General features: G+C 40.8%; 1 long non-coding RNA gene across 1 annotated transcript in view; it reads left to right on the top strand.

Annotated features, from left to right (window-relative positions):
* Window positions 1-5,183: 5,183 nt before the first annotated feature.
* LOC110483536 (uncharacterized) overlaps window positions 5,184-13,602 on the top strand; it is a 28,034-nt gene continuing 19,615 nt past the window's right edge. The window contains exon 1 of the long non-coding RNA XR_002467593.2: window positions 5,184-5,295. This is a non-coding gene — a long non-coding RNA (uncharacterized LOC110483536). The remainder of the gene's footprint in view (window positions 5,296-13,602) is intronic.

The raw sequence follows: 13,602 nt of genomic DNA, 5'->3' as shown, positions 1-13,602 counted from the left end.
ATCGCTTTATCAAGATGCTACCAAATCTCATACACTGTGGTATCTACATTGAAAAATATGGGGAATTTCCATTTAGCTCCAAATTTGGTCCTCAGAGATGTATGTTCTTGTGAAAACTAATGGAAAGAGTATGTTAAATCAGGCTTTAGAGCATAGCCCCTTATGAACTCTGCTTCTGAAGTGCTTCTTTTTGCTTACTGTAGTAGTAAGTGCTACGTGGCATCTGAAGGTCTCACCTGCACTTAGGAACCTTTTGAATGCACTATTCACATTTGTGACTGCAGACAGTCTCTGTGGAGTCCTAGTTCAATTTGTTGCCCTCTCTGGGCAGCAGGGAGGGAGCCAGAAAGTTGAAAGGTGCTCTGTGATAATCTCTGCTTTCATATAAACAATACTTTGTTAAGACATTAATGTGTTTGAGAGAAATTGAAGATGAATTTACATTACAACTATAGACTTCTAAGCAAATTTCTTTTGAAGTGACTTGGCTGGCTAGACTCCAACAGCATCCTTTTGCAAGAAGTCTGGGTTGAAATGCAAAGTAGGACTAGTGTTGCACAACCTAAAAAGCCAGCAAATAACATAATAGGAGCTGAAGATGTGCATCAGCCAGAGTTACTTGCTGTGTGCCCAGGTCCCAAGAGTGATTCTGTCTCCATGCAGCTGCTTCTTCCTCTGGGCAGATAATGAAAGCCAGCGACTTGCTGGCAGTACACAGCCATTGGAACTTCGCACACAAAAGGTCTGAGTTGTTATCAAATACAGAGCTGATCTCATTGTTAGCCTTTTGTGTGTAAAGCACACATCCTATTTTATGTGCCTGCTTTAAGGGGAGCACAGTCACTCTCAGCCACACAACCAAAGCACTCAATAAAAGCTTCACTTTTGCCCTGAATACCAGAGTGCAGAAAGCAGCTGTGTAAGGAAGGCAGAGTGAAAGAACGTGGATGGTGTTTGCATGAATCCTGCAACCCACAAGCCTCAGAAAGAAACCTGAATGGGAGTGCTGGGCGGGCTGGGACAGCCCAGGACTGTCTGGTTGTGGCTGTGGCCTGGAGTTACCCTCCTGACTAATCACCACTTTGCTTGCACAGGACTTGTTTGTGAAATGTCTCTGCACACAAAGCAGAGCTCTCTCACCTACATTTCTCCCTCCAAAGAACAATACCCCTTGCACTAAAGGTTGTGTAACTGAACATTGGAGCACAAATAAAAGTGCTCTCAAACTGTAAGAAATTCAGGAAGGGCTTTTTTTCTTTCCAGTACTCTATTTTCCCATGAAAAGGCTCTCTCTCTTTACAGGTATGTTTCTCTGATACCTCCAAACATTCTTCTTTCTCTCTCACTGATCACCATGTCCCAAAATTTTCACCATTTGTACTAACAGACATGATGGTGAGGCTGGGGACTGACTTGCAGCCTACCTTTAATTTCAATTGCCTTTTAAACCAAGAGCAGCTAAAGCAATAGAAAACCCTTGATAAAAGGCAGTTCTACTCTATTTAAGAGAGGATTATTGTGCTTCAGTTTAAACTGCTTCCTTAATCAAATTGACATAAGCTTGCTTGATATCTATTTAAGTTTCCATATTATATTTTCTCTTGTTTAATTAAATCCATTTTGAATTATGCTTTGAGGCAAACCTGCACAACTCTGTATGTACACAAGCTCTCAGATGGTGTTACCAACAACCCATTTGGAAATGGTACAGCTCATTAGCTTTGCTGGCTCCCTGACAGTTCAGGACAGTTTGAATTTCCTGCCAACTCAATGGTATTATTTAGTTTGTATTTAAAAGCTCGTGTTTCCTTTTGACCCAGGATGGTCAGCAAGCACAAGCACTGAAGGGCCTGGTCTTTCATCAGCGTCTGCAAATGCAGAAGAGCCCTGAGACTCTGGATGAGTACAGTGCATTGCCTTTTGCTTCCTTTTACTGCTGTTTTATGAAACAGAAGGAAGAGACAATGTGAGCTTTTGTACAAAAGTGAGGTGACCTTTCCAAGTTACATGTGGGATCTGCTGCTGTTTCTATAGAGACCAAACGCATTAACCTGAGTCAAGTGGGAATGCCTGAGGCTCATTGAAAGGGATATCGTTTCTCAGAGAAAGCTGGAAGATTTAAGTAAAAGGCTTGATTCATGTGTTTTACTTTTTAAACAAAGGGAAAGTGCATTTAAGCTTCCTCAATTGGATGTCTGGGCAAAACAATTTGTGTCTGATTTCAGCTTCCAATTTCCAACTTGCAACAGTCTTACCAAAAAGCTGTCCTACTTTAAAGTCCCAAATGCTTCTTTGGCTGAATAAGACTGTACAAGAACTAGGTTTAGACTGGTGAAATATGCTTCTTGTTCAGTCACAGAGACTGCAAAAATACTCTGAGATGCTGCTTAGTTTGTCCATCCTACATCCACAAACCCATAAATTGAAATAAAATCTCCCCTCAAGGCAGGTCCTAACTAATTTTTTTCAGACCTAAACCCATTTTGTTTCAATACTGAGAACCAGTGTACAGACTAAAATATTTTGCAAAATGTATAAGAAAGATTAAAAAAAAATTCTGAAGAGATCAGTTGCACACCTTTTCTGGGAGCTAACAAGAAAAGACAATGATGATAAATTTCTATACTAACTAATAAAATATTTTCACTGATTTTAGGTGCTAGGCCTATTTAATTTGCAGGTGGGTGGACATGAATCATGTCACAAGTACTGTTTGTTGTCATCTGTCTAGATATATTCTGTCTGATCACTGGAGAAAATTCAGCTTCTGCCTATGTACCCAGGCAGCTCAGTTTTTTTGGTGGAGGAACAAAAAGTAAAGTGAGGATTCTCTCCAAATTCTCATTTCTACCTACTCCAACAGGTATATTTGGTAAAACAAGACTTATTCTGTGGAAAACCATCCCCAAGCCCTCACCCTTCCTGTGGTTTCCCCACAGTGTGTTTGAGAATCTGAATACAAGAGGGTTTTCAGTGATTTATTTCTCTTTGCATCTCTTAGGCATGCACTCCTATGGCCACCCCTGGCTTTGGGTAGTGGAGGACACCTGCTTGGCTATAGAAGTTAAGAAAAATAAAACAACTGTTAATATCAGCTCATTAAAATTAAAAACAAAACTCTACATAGCTACAAAATGGCAGAGTTAAAAGTTTGATTTAAAGGCTAATCTGACAAATATTGCATAGGAGAGAACCATGTAACTTACAAATAGGAAAATTTCTAATTATCACCCATGGAAAAGAAATGCTATGAGTAGTTTGAACTGTGTTGAACCTTTCACTACTTAAGAAAATAATTATTCTAAAAGGCAGTCAGTGCACAAACAGCTCTTCATCTTTTACCTAGCTTGGTTGGCTTTTAGATCAAAAAAGTTGGATCAAAGTTTGTTTTTCCAAAGATCCCTTTAGATGCAAGAATACCAAAAGTGCATCATAAAAGGGCCCTCTGAGAAATACATCTCTTAAGTGATGTTAGGTATGCAGAGTTAAGCAGAATAAAGAGCAATGCTGGGTATCAGCAACAAAATAATTGGTTTTGTCATCTCAAATAAAAAATTAAGTATTTCTAACAGACTTTCATTGACCGTTCTGCTCCCTAATCACGTAACACACACAAAATGCTGCTGTAAGGGTCTGAACACTATTGATCTTAATAGTTCTGGGGCACTGCTCACTGCTGGTGTTTGTGTTACCAGAACGCTTAGTGGTCAATTTTAGGGTGTCCTTTGAACAGTCACCTAATTGTACAACCCAAGGGTGAAGGTCATGTCCCACATAGAATTCACTGGAAGTGTCTTCCTGTTTTCTGACTCGCTGCTGCTGGGAAACAGGGATCAGCACTACCTGTACCTGCTGCTCTGGTTGTGAGGAGAGCACTGACAAGAACCAGAAAAGCTTTCTAAACTGGAGTTGTTCTGGCCCGGTGCTCCATGGGTACATGTTATTTGTTTGATAAGGGTTAAGCCTTTTATTAAAGATGTTCATGTGAGTGCTTTGTGTACCTGCACAATAGGATACCTCCAGATAAATAAAAGAGCATTAGTTTTGAACACAATCCTGGTTTATCCAGTGCAATAGCACATGCATATGAATAGACTGGAAATATTGACACAGAGTAAAGGAAAAGGTTAAGTCAATGTTTGCACAAGTGCTGCAATCCAGAAGTCATTTTGAGTGCAGCAAATTCTGAGACTCCCGAGCAGGAAGTAAACAAACAGGTCAAAGCAATTAACAGATAAGTTAGGCGAGCTCAGTGCATGCACAAACAGGCTCAGCAAAGCACTCTGTTCCAGTCTGCAGCCCAGCCTGAGCACTCTGACAATGTCTTACTGCCTGTCGTTCTGCACTTGTGTGTTTTTCTCCTTGCAGCGGGCATTAAGTTCATGCTTACTTAGGGAAGTGTGACAGCCTGCAAGGGCACTGAGGCCCTCCTTGGGAGCAAGGAATAAAAGGAGGTACATTGGTGGGGTTGTGTTTTATCAAAATAGGGAGCTGCTCCTGTTCATATTGGCAATGAATATATTGACTTCTGTAGGAGCAGGACTGGGAGCTGAAGGAGTCATCAATCTTGTTACACAGTATTGAGCAGAAGTGAAATAGGTGCTCAATCTGGTCTGTATATTTTTCATTTGCAATAGCTGTGTATTGGGGACAACACACGTTCATAGGAATTGATATGATGGCCAGAATCTGCAACTAAGGACAAGTTGTGCAGCCCAGGAAGGTGGGATCAAGGAGGCAGGACAGTAACAGGTCTTTGAGTTTCCTGGCTAGCAGCAAGGAGAGGTAGTAGCCTGGCCAACCCAACCCCCTGCCTGTCTTCCTGCTGCAAATTACAGCATCAGCATTGCCTCACGGGCAGCAGTGAAGCAGTTAACGTGACTTTTGAGGGAGAAATATGAGCTCCTTGCCAGCCCAGGTAAGTAAGCCAATATTACAAAGCAAACTCCATAAAGAACTTCGTGTTCTCCGGCAGAGGACCTTCATTAAAGCAGCAAGCGAAGCAGTACACTTATTTCCCAGGGGTCAGCCACTTACACCTTAAACTTTCAAAAATGAAATTTATTCCCTGTTCTTCAAAAGACATTTTACGTAGTAGTGCCCTTTTGGGATTAAAAAAATCAAAATCTCTGACATTTTCCTGAAATTTCTGTGATGAGAAGGGATCACATTGTTAGAGCTGAAGGACACTAGAGTGCCTCACAGTGCAAGAGCTCTCTTTCTGAATAGCTGAGCTATTGTTGCCTGAGATGGGGTACCTGCTGGAAGAAATCAACACTTCAGTAAACTCTTGAGGTAAGTCGGTTTCCAGAGAGAAACAGAACTAAAGCCTCCGACTGGAGCTTCTCAAAATTCTGCATTCAGCTGACAGTAGTTTTCAGGTGAGGCTTATTCTGTCCGAAGGCTCTGTCATGTTTATGTGAATTTGCAGCCACAAATGTGAGAATTTTCACTAGCACGTGGCAACTGGAAGAAGGCTTCAGTGAATGAATATAGTTTAGTACTTGGGGCAAAAATAAAGAGAAAAGGTTATCTTGGGGCTTTTCATCCTTGACGTGAAAAGATGAAAAGGGAACATCATAACTTCAAAGTACATGAAAGACTGCTGCAAAAGAAGCAGCTTCTTTTCTTTATTTAGTTGTCAGATGGGACAAGACATAATGTGTTTAAATGGAAAGAAGAATCAGGTCAGACACTAGTAAAAGGAACTTTCTAGCAGCAACACAGTAAAGCACTGGAGAAACTTTTCTTTGATAGCTCTTGGGATCATCTTTGCTGGGGGTATTGAAGTCCTAGATGAAGCTAGTGACCTAAATATATGTAAATATAGCTGACATTATCTTGTGATGACACAAGATCAGCCTTTTTCTTGAAGTCCCTTCAACACTGTTTCTTCTGCACAGGGTCAGGAAAACTCTACGATGCACCAGAACAATTCTAAGATTTCAGAGGCACTTCAGAGAAGATGGAGGAAGGATAATGTTTATGCTGGCAGAGCAATTTGCCCAGCAGCAGGCTTTACTTGCACCCCAGAGATGGCACTCAAAACCTTGCAGTGTGCTTTTTGTCTCCTCATACATGGTTTCTGTCATGGTGAATAATATTGGAGAGGTTTTACACAGTTTGTCAACTACTTTCTTAGCTGCAGAACATGACAGCATGAGTCATAACTTGTCTGAAGGTAGAAATTATTTAAATTGAAAATAAATATCCAAGTGGAACCAATAGAAGACAAAGGGATATTGCAGACCAAAACAAATATTCCAAATTAATAATAAGGTCTGCCCACATAAATTACTGTTCTAGAAAGCAACTTTTCTCATGCTACATAATTGAGATGCTCAGGTAAATCTTAAAAATATGCCTCAGAACACTGAAAGTAATTCACATCATGTACAAATGTGCTGTTTTCCCTGGCTTCAGCTGCATTTGAGATTTCATGAACAGCTTGTATTACCTCATTCATCAATCTCTTGTCTTGTTCTGTTCCCACATTATTCTACTTGAAATATAAAAAATGCTCCTGTTTTATTTAACCATTTGTATGTTTAACAGACCACCAGGAGAGTAAATGAAGTGAAAGATATGAAGGGCCTATTAGGTATGTGGGATCTGTGAAATTGCTCACCTGGAGGTAAAACAAAATACTTGCTATGAAAAGCTTTTCTTATTGTAGTTCTTCAAGAAATATTCAGATTTAAGGTGCTAAATGTGTTAGACATTTCATAAAGATCTCTCTCTGTGCTCAGTACTGAATTGACAGGCTAAGATGAAAAGGAGAATTAATTAGAATTAGTCTTAGTAGGAAAAAAAGAAACTCCTGGATCAAATTCTTGAAAGAGAAAGGAAGAAGTTGTTTCATTACCTAAAACAAAAGAAGTAAGAGCAAATATTTTTTTGATCTTTAAATCAAGTGATCCAAAGCAATTTGCACCTGACCAACAGAGGAGCACCTAACTAACTTGAGTCAGGCTAGATAAAAGAAAGCAATGTAAATTAGCCAGAATATCCTCCCATTCTGACATGATTAGATTGCATTCAGTATTTAAGAGAAACTATTTCAATTTACCTCAAACCTTTTCACATAGCACCAGCACAGGTTTCTTAGTTCTGCTCATTCACTAAAGAAAGATGTATTGTGTTTGAAACAGGAAAGGTTGAATAAAACAGAATTCTAAGTAGATCTGAAAAGTCTTTTTTTCATTTTTTTCATTGCCCAGAAAAATGTTTTGCACTTAAAGACTTCTTGATTTCATATTTTCTATAGTTTTTTTTTCCTAGGTGGTTTTTACTCTCCATTATACATATCTAAGTCAAACATCATTTTGAAACAAAAAAAGATGTCTTGAAAGAATTAATTTTAATGAGATGAGGGTCTTGCTAAACCAATTTGACTTTCTTGGAAATTTGTGCATACAAATTAGGTCTAAATGTTTGGTAGTTAATATTTAAGTTAATATAACTTTGCTCTGTGCCCATCAGCATTTTCAGTGTATCTAACTAAGAAAGCCCTTTAGTTATCCATGTGCATCTGCTTACCTAAACCATAGTGCAATCCTAACATTCAAATGGAATTTGACCACCACATGGCCCTGCTAACAGACTTCTGACCAACAAGCATGAGAAAATTACACATCCTTGCCTTGCTCTTTTCCCACTGCAGTGTGTTCAGGGAATGTCATGAGTAATTTTAGACTGCAAGACGTGCATCCACTTAAAAGATTTCCTAAGCAGACAAAACGTAATCTCCCTCTGCACTACCAAGGATGTCTTTCATGTCCTACACTATCTAAGAAATACCCAGTTTATTTATTCTCTCTGAGATGGAAAAGAGATAAAGAATCCAAGACCTTGGAAAGTCTTATGATTACTGATAGAGAAGCAAAGTTGGATAATAAGGCCCATGTGACACAAGATGACAGTATGTCTTCTGCTGAAAGAAGAAGAAACAACTATGGGATTCAGGACAGGTGAAGATTGTTGTCTTAAAACAACATCTTCTGAACAGTAGCCACTGAAAAGTCTATAACCAAACACTTGAATTATCCTTTCTGGGGTAAAATTATTTATATATTACAGAATGCTATCCCAAACAGTGCTTTCCAACATGAAGAGTTCAAAAGCAGAATAGTTTGCTTAATTAATTAGAAAATAGGTATTTTCCCGAGGAGTCACTGTACTTTCACCACCCCTCATAAAATCATTTTCCCTTTCTCGTTTTTAAACGAAAATTTTATTAAATCCAGACCCTTTTTATGTCTCATGATACATGTTTGGACTGAGTGCCATTTGATGTGCTCCAAAGAGGTGAGATGCTCCTCTGAATCTGTCTATTGGACAAAAATGCAGGTTGCCATGTGTATAGAGGAAAACAGTTTCAGAATGTAGGCTGAGATTTTCGATAGTAATTAAAGGTCAAGAGCTCAATATCAAGCACTTCTGGTCAGTTCACAATTACCCTGGGGACATTTACAATACCTTGAAAAACAGTAGAGGGAATTGTAAGAAAAATCAACACATCTCAAGGAGAATAAAGTCTTTAGTGTTTTTAAAACACCTCTAGCTGCTCTTAGGAAGTGTGCAAGGCTAAAGGGAGCGCACCAAGTTTGGCTAACAGAATACCCAAGAATTCCTTGCAGGTAATTAATGCTTACTGGAATGATCTGCCCCTTCATTCTCATGTTAGCTAGGTTTCAAATGACTGTAAGAAAGGAGCCAAGGGAACACGGCTGAAAGGAATCAACGAGCAATACTTGTCACTGAGTGAGGCAGACAGTGCCATGCGAGGGCACAGGCTGCATTAAAATATTTGCCAGGTTTTTAGACAGGCAATTATCGCCTCAGTCTTTTGTAGGCCTCTGATGTATAATGTCATATTCACACACAAACACGCTCTCTCTCACTTCTGCATTTGCCATTTTAACCACATTTCCCTAATTGAGCTCTTTTGATGGAGATTAGCAGGCTGCTTTCACGTGGCAGCTGAGGCAGTTCACCTGGAGGAGAGGAGGGTCAGGGGGGTCAGAAAAGCAGCCAGACAAGTTAATCATCTGCTGAATATGAAAATGACAGTGCAGGGAAACAGTCTATTCTGTGCAAATAAAGACCTTTTGTGAGAGTAATCGATTGAGCTCCATACAGCTTGTCCACCACAGGAAGTGAACAGTAAAGGATTGGGGGCAGAGGCAAAGACACCCGCTGCACTGCTGACAGCAGTCAGAACTGGTAATTATGTCTTACTAGAAATAAGTAGCCCAGAGAGAGAGAAATTTGTTACATATGGTTACTCCTGGAGATGAACACTCAATGTTTTGGGTTTTTTTTTCACAAGCTCTGCAGGAAGCTTTCAGGATTCTGTTTTTAGCAAGTGAGGAACTCCTTTTTCCCACCCCCCAGCACTAATTATTGCCACCACAACATAAACGGCAAAAGATTAGCTCAGCAAAAGCATCACCGAATTCACAACAAGAATTTTATGAAGTTCATGGTGCTTGAAGGTGCCCCTGCCCATGACAGCAGGGTTGGGATGATGATCTTTAAGGCCCCTTCCAACACAAACCCTTCTATGATTCTATGGCTTAAACAAAGAGGGAAGAGACAGCATTGCCAAATTGGAGCTCAGACTTCACTGTCTGCTGGCCAAGGTGTAATAGGGTGCAGCTTAACACAGACCCACTGGATCTTTTCTTAGTAATTCAGTGTTATCTTAGCCATTGCAAGGTAGATTAAACATGTTGAAGCAGGTAATGGGAGAAGAAAACACAGTTACACTGTTGTAAGCTGATTCCATCTCTGCTGTGTTGCTTCGTCTTCAAAGAATCTTCCAGAAGAAGGCAGAACACCTTTAAAAAGGGTGCATTTTATATGGAAGACTGAAAGTCTTCCCATGAAAGATAAAATTCTATGTGTTTGATCCTTGTATTCATGTTATTGCTCTGAAAAGCACACAAGACAGATATGTTTAGGCATTAGACTGCCAGTCTCTGAGGTAGGGCTGTATTTCCTATGTATATCTGTAGCACCTGGCGTAATGAACACCTTCGCAAGTGAAATAATTAGTAACTCCTGAGATACTTCTAATATCTTCTGAGATACCCCACATTATGGGAGCTAACACCAAATAAAGCATTTTTTAATATATCAGCCATCAGTATCAGGAAGAATTATTTGTTTCTCCACCATCAACTCTGAGTGGATACATAAACAGAAAATCCAGTTATGTGTAACCACTGCTGATATACCAAAGACCACTCATCACTGTTACTGTGCTGCTCAAATATGTGGCTGAAGGAGGTCGTTGCATCAATCCTTCACACACATCTGCCAGTATCCTTTCAGGGTGAAACTCAGCTGTACATGATGGAGTGGATAATACATCTTTTGTTGCTATGTGGGTAAGAACAATAATCTAAACTATTTAGAGGATAATTGGTGTGCTCTATTTTAAAAGGAAATAATCTGGTTTCCAAGGGGACTAACTATGAGACCTAAAGCCTGTAGTTTATCTCAGTGTAGGAATGGGATCATTATGGAGGAAAACAGAGCACTCATCCAGTTCAATTACCCCAATTGTATTACGAATGTAAAAGAGGAAATTGTATGTATCCCAAAAAGGAAAGTTTCCCACTCTTCCCCTTCCATCCCACTTGGAACCTACCCTGGAAGCATTTGGTCTCCTTCAGACTACAACAGGGCTTTTGTGCTCAGAAAACTTGGAAGGATTGTTCCTTGCTGATTAGTCAGCTACCTCTTAAACCCTTCTTCATCCTACATAATCAAAATGCTGGAGCTTATCAGGCTGTATTCATCCATCCACTCAGTAAATTGCCATATCTTGCTGGTGCTTTTGCAATCAACAAAAAAACAATTGGAAAAACACTGCTTGGAAAGGGTGAAACATTTGCCAGGTATAAGTCAACTATAATAAAATATGGTCTCTTTGGGGGAAAAATATTCCTTGGAATATTCAACTAAAAAATGTTAGGAGTGGGGAGAGAGGGTAGGGTCCAAGTTACCCACTGCAGAAGCTTTTTTTCAGTATTTGGATATCACTGTGTTGATCTAACTTTTCTGACCTAACCAACATCCCAAGATGCCTGGGAGGCTATGCAACATGAACAGCTGGTCAGCATATGAATTCTGAAAACCCTGCAGAGTGAAATGAACTGCTAAGGCTCTGCTCATGCCAGGTTGAGAAATTCTGCCTGACCAAGAGAACTACCTCCTCTGCTGTTGGGCTGGCGTTCAATTCATCACTGCCACCATCAGGTCTCTTACATGGGTTTCTAGTGCTTTATGGGTTAGGTCATCTGCTAGTAGACTTCAATGTAAAGCTCTGCTTTCCTCCTCAACAGCACTGATGCATCCTCCCTCCTTGTTAATAAGTTTTCTTTTCTCTTCTTTGGTAATCTGGAGTATTCGGTAACTTGGATCCTGTTTTGGTTATGTGTATTAACTGCATATATCCAGGCCTACTTGCTGGATTATTGAACTTTGATGAGTGTGCTATGGAAATATTTTGCCAGTCCCACTGTGACACCCAGAAAATGTTATCAGAGGGCAGCACCATTGCATGTGTGTTGAGAATAGCATGAAGCATCAGATGTGTCATATTTATACTGATCTCAGAGAGTAAACCAAGTTGCTTTTTACAGAGAGTTGTGAAGCTGTGACTGTGAGAAGGGAAAATATATATCCCAGGGCATTCAGGACATTCCTTCATTTTATTTTATTCACATCTTCTAAGCAGTGGCCTAGTAGCACAAGTTTGAGAGTTGGCTCCTTTTCTTTTGAAAACTGTGGGTATGGGGCAGCCTTAATAATCTATGCCCGCTTTCTGGAAAGGAACAGATGGGCTCATTCATCTATAAGTCAGTACAGTAGCTGGAAAAGCTCTCTGCAAATCCTGTGCATCACTGCAGATGGGACTGATATCCTGATGATCTGCTGCCAGTGGTTCTGGCAGATGATGACAATGAGCATTCATCAAGAGGGTCACATCTAATTTTGTGTAGACTTCTACTGCAGCCATGGTGCCATACCACAGAGGCTGGACAGCTGCTGCATTCTGGGACAGCCAAGGAAACCCTACCTTGCACCAGGACACAGCAGCAACTTCAGATTTCAGTCTGAAATGAGCTGGAAAAAGCAAAAATCCCCCGATCCTCCCATTTCACAGCCCTTTGCAAGTGCAGAATATGGTGAAATAGGTATGATAAAGATTTTGCTTTATTTTTTGTGGCTTGCAGTCTGAAAAACATGGATTGGGAGCTAATGAACAAGCACAGATAGAGCAGCTCCCCCATCCCCAGCCTGTTTCCTCTTTTCTTGATGAGTAAAAGCCTGTTTGGGTGGCTGGGCCCAGGGAGTGGTGGTGAATGGAGTTACATCCAGCTGGCAGCTGGTCACCCATGGTGTTCCCTAAGGCTCACCTTTGGGGTTGGTCCTGTTTAACATCTTTACTGATGATCTGGATTTGGGGATCAAGTGCATCCTCTAAATTTGCAGACAGCACTAAGTTGTTTGAAGTGTTGCTCTGCTCAGGGATAGAAAGGCACTACAGAGAGACTTGGACAGACTTGGTCAATGGACTGAGGACAACTGCAGGAGGTTCAACAAGGCAAAGTGTCGGGTCCTGCTCTTGGGACACACAACCCCATGCAATGACACAAGCTGTGGGATGAGTGGCTCAAGACCTGTTCAGCAGAAAGAGACTTGGGGGTGCTGTTTGAGAGCTGGCTTTATATGATCCAGCATGTGTCCAGGTGGCAGAGAAGGACAATGTTCCTGGTTTGTATCAGTAATAGTGTGTCCAGTAGGACCAGAACTGGTGATCATCCCCCTGTACTTGGCACTGATGAGACCACACAATGAACACTGTTTCAGTTCTGGACCCCTCACTTTAAACAGAATGTTGAGGTGCTGGAGTGAGTCCAGGAGAAGGACAACAAGGTTTGTGAACCTTGTTCACTTATTGAACTAGAGAACATGCCTTATGAGGAATGGCTAAAGAGCTGGGTTTGTTTAACCTGAAGAAAAGGAGGCTGAGGGGAACTCATTGCAAATTACAACCACTTGAAAGGAGGTTGTAATGAGGTGAGGCCCAGTCCATCTACTGTTCCTGCAGTGAGAGGACCAGGGGAAATGGCCTTAAACTGAGATGGGGAAGATTCAGATTAGATATTTTAAAAACCAAAAATTACTGTTAGGATGCATAACATATATTGGAATATGTTGCCCGGGGGGGCGGTGGAGTCACCATCCCTGGAGGTGTTTAAGAGGCATCTGGATGTGGCACTGGGTGATGGTTTAGTGGTTTAGGGGTGAGAGTAGCAGTGCTGGGTGGACAGTTGGACTGCATCATCTTAAGAGTCTCTTCCAACCTTGATGATCCTATGATCCTATGATTCATTCTCTCCCATCTGGGTCCATCTCTGTAGGAACATTTAGCTCCACATCCATTATAGATTTAATCAGGAATTAGGCATTGTGCAGCTGGACCTTACTGTACATTTGTCTGCTACAGAGTTCTTTCATAACACTGAGACTGCTTTGGGAACATGGAGTTCCATGAGACCCTACAAGCTGTCAGAACTGGTTCTT

Source organism: Lonchura striata, chromosome 1 (assembly GCF_046129695.1).
Source record: "Lonchura striata isolate bLonStr1 chromosome 1, bLonStr1.mat, whole genome shotgun sequence".
Lineage (NCBI taxonomy): Eukaryota > Metazoa > Chordata > Aves > Passeriformes > Estrildidae > Lonchura > Lonchura striata.
The sequence above is the reverse complement of the archived record's forward strand: the minus strand, read 5'-3'. Positions and strand labels throughout refer to the sequence as shown.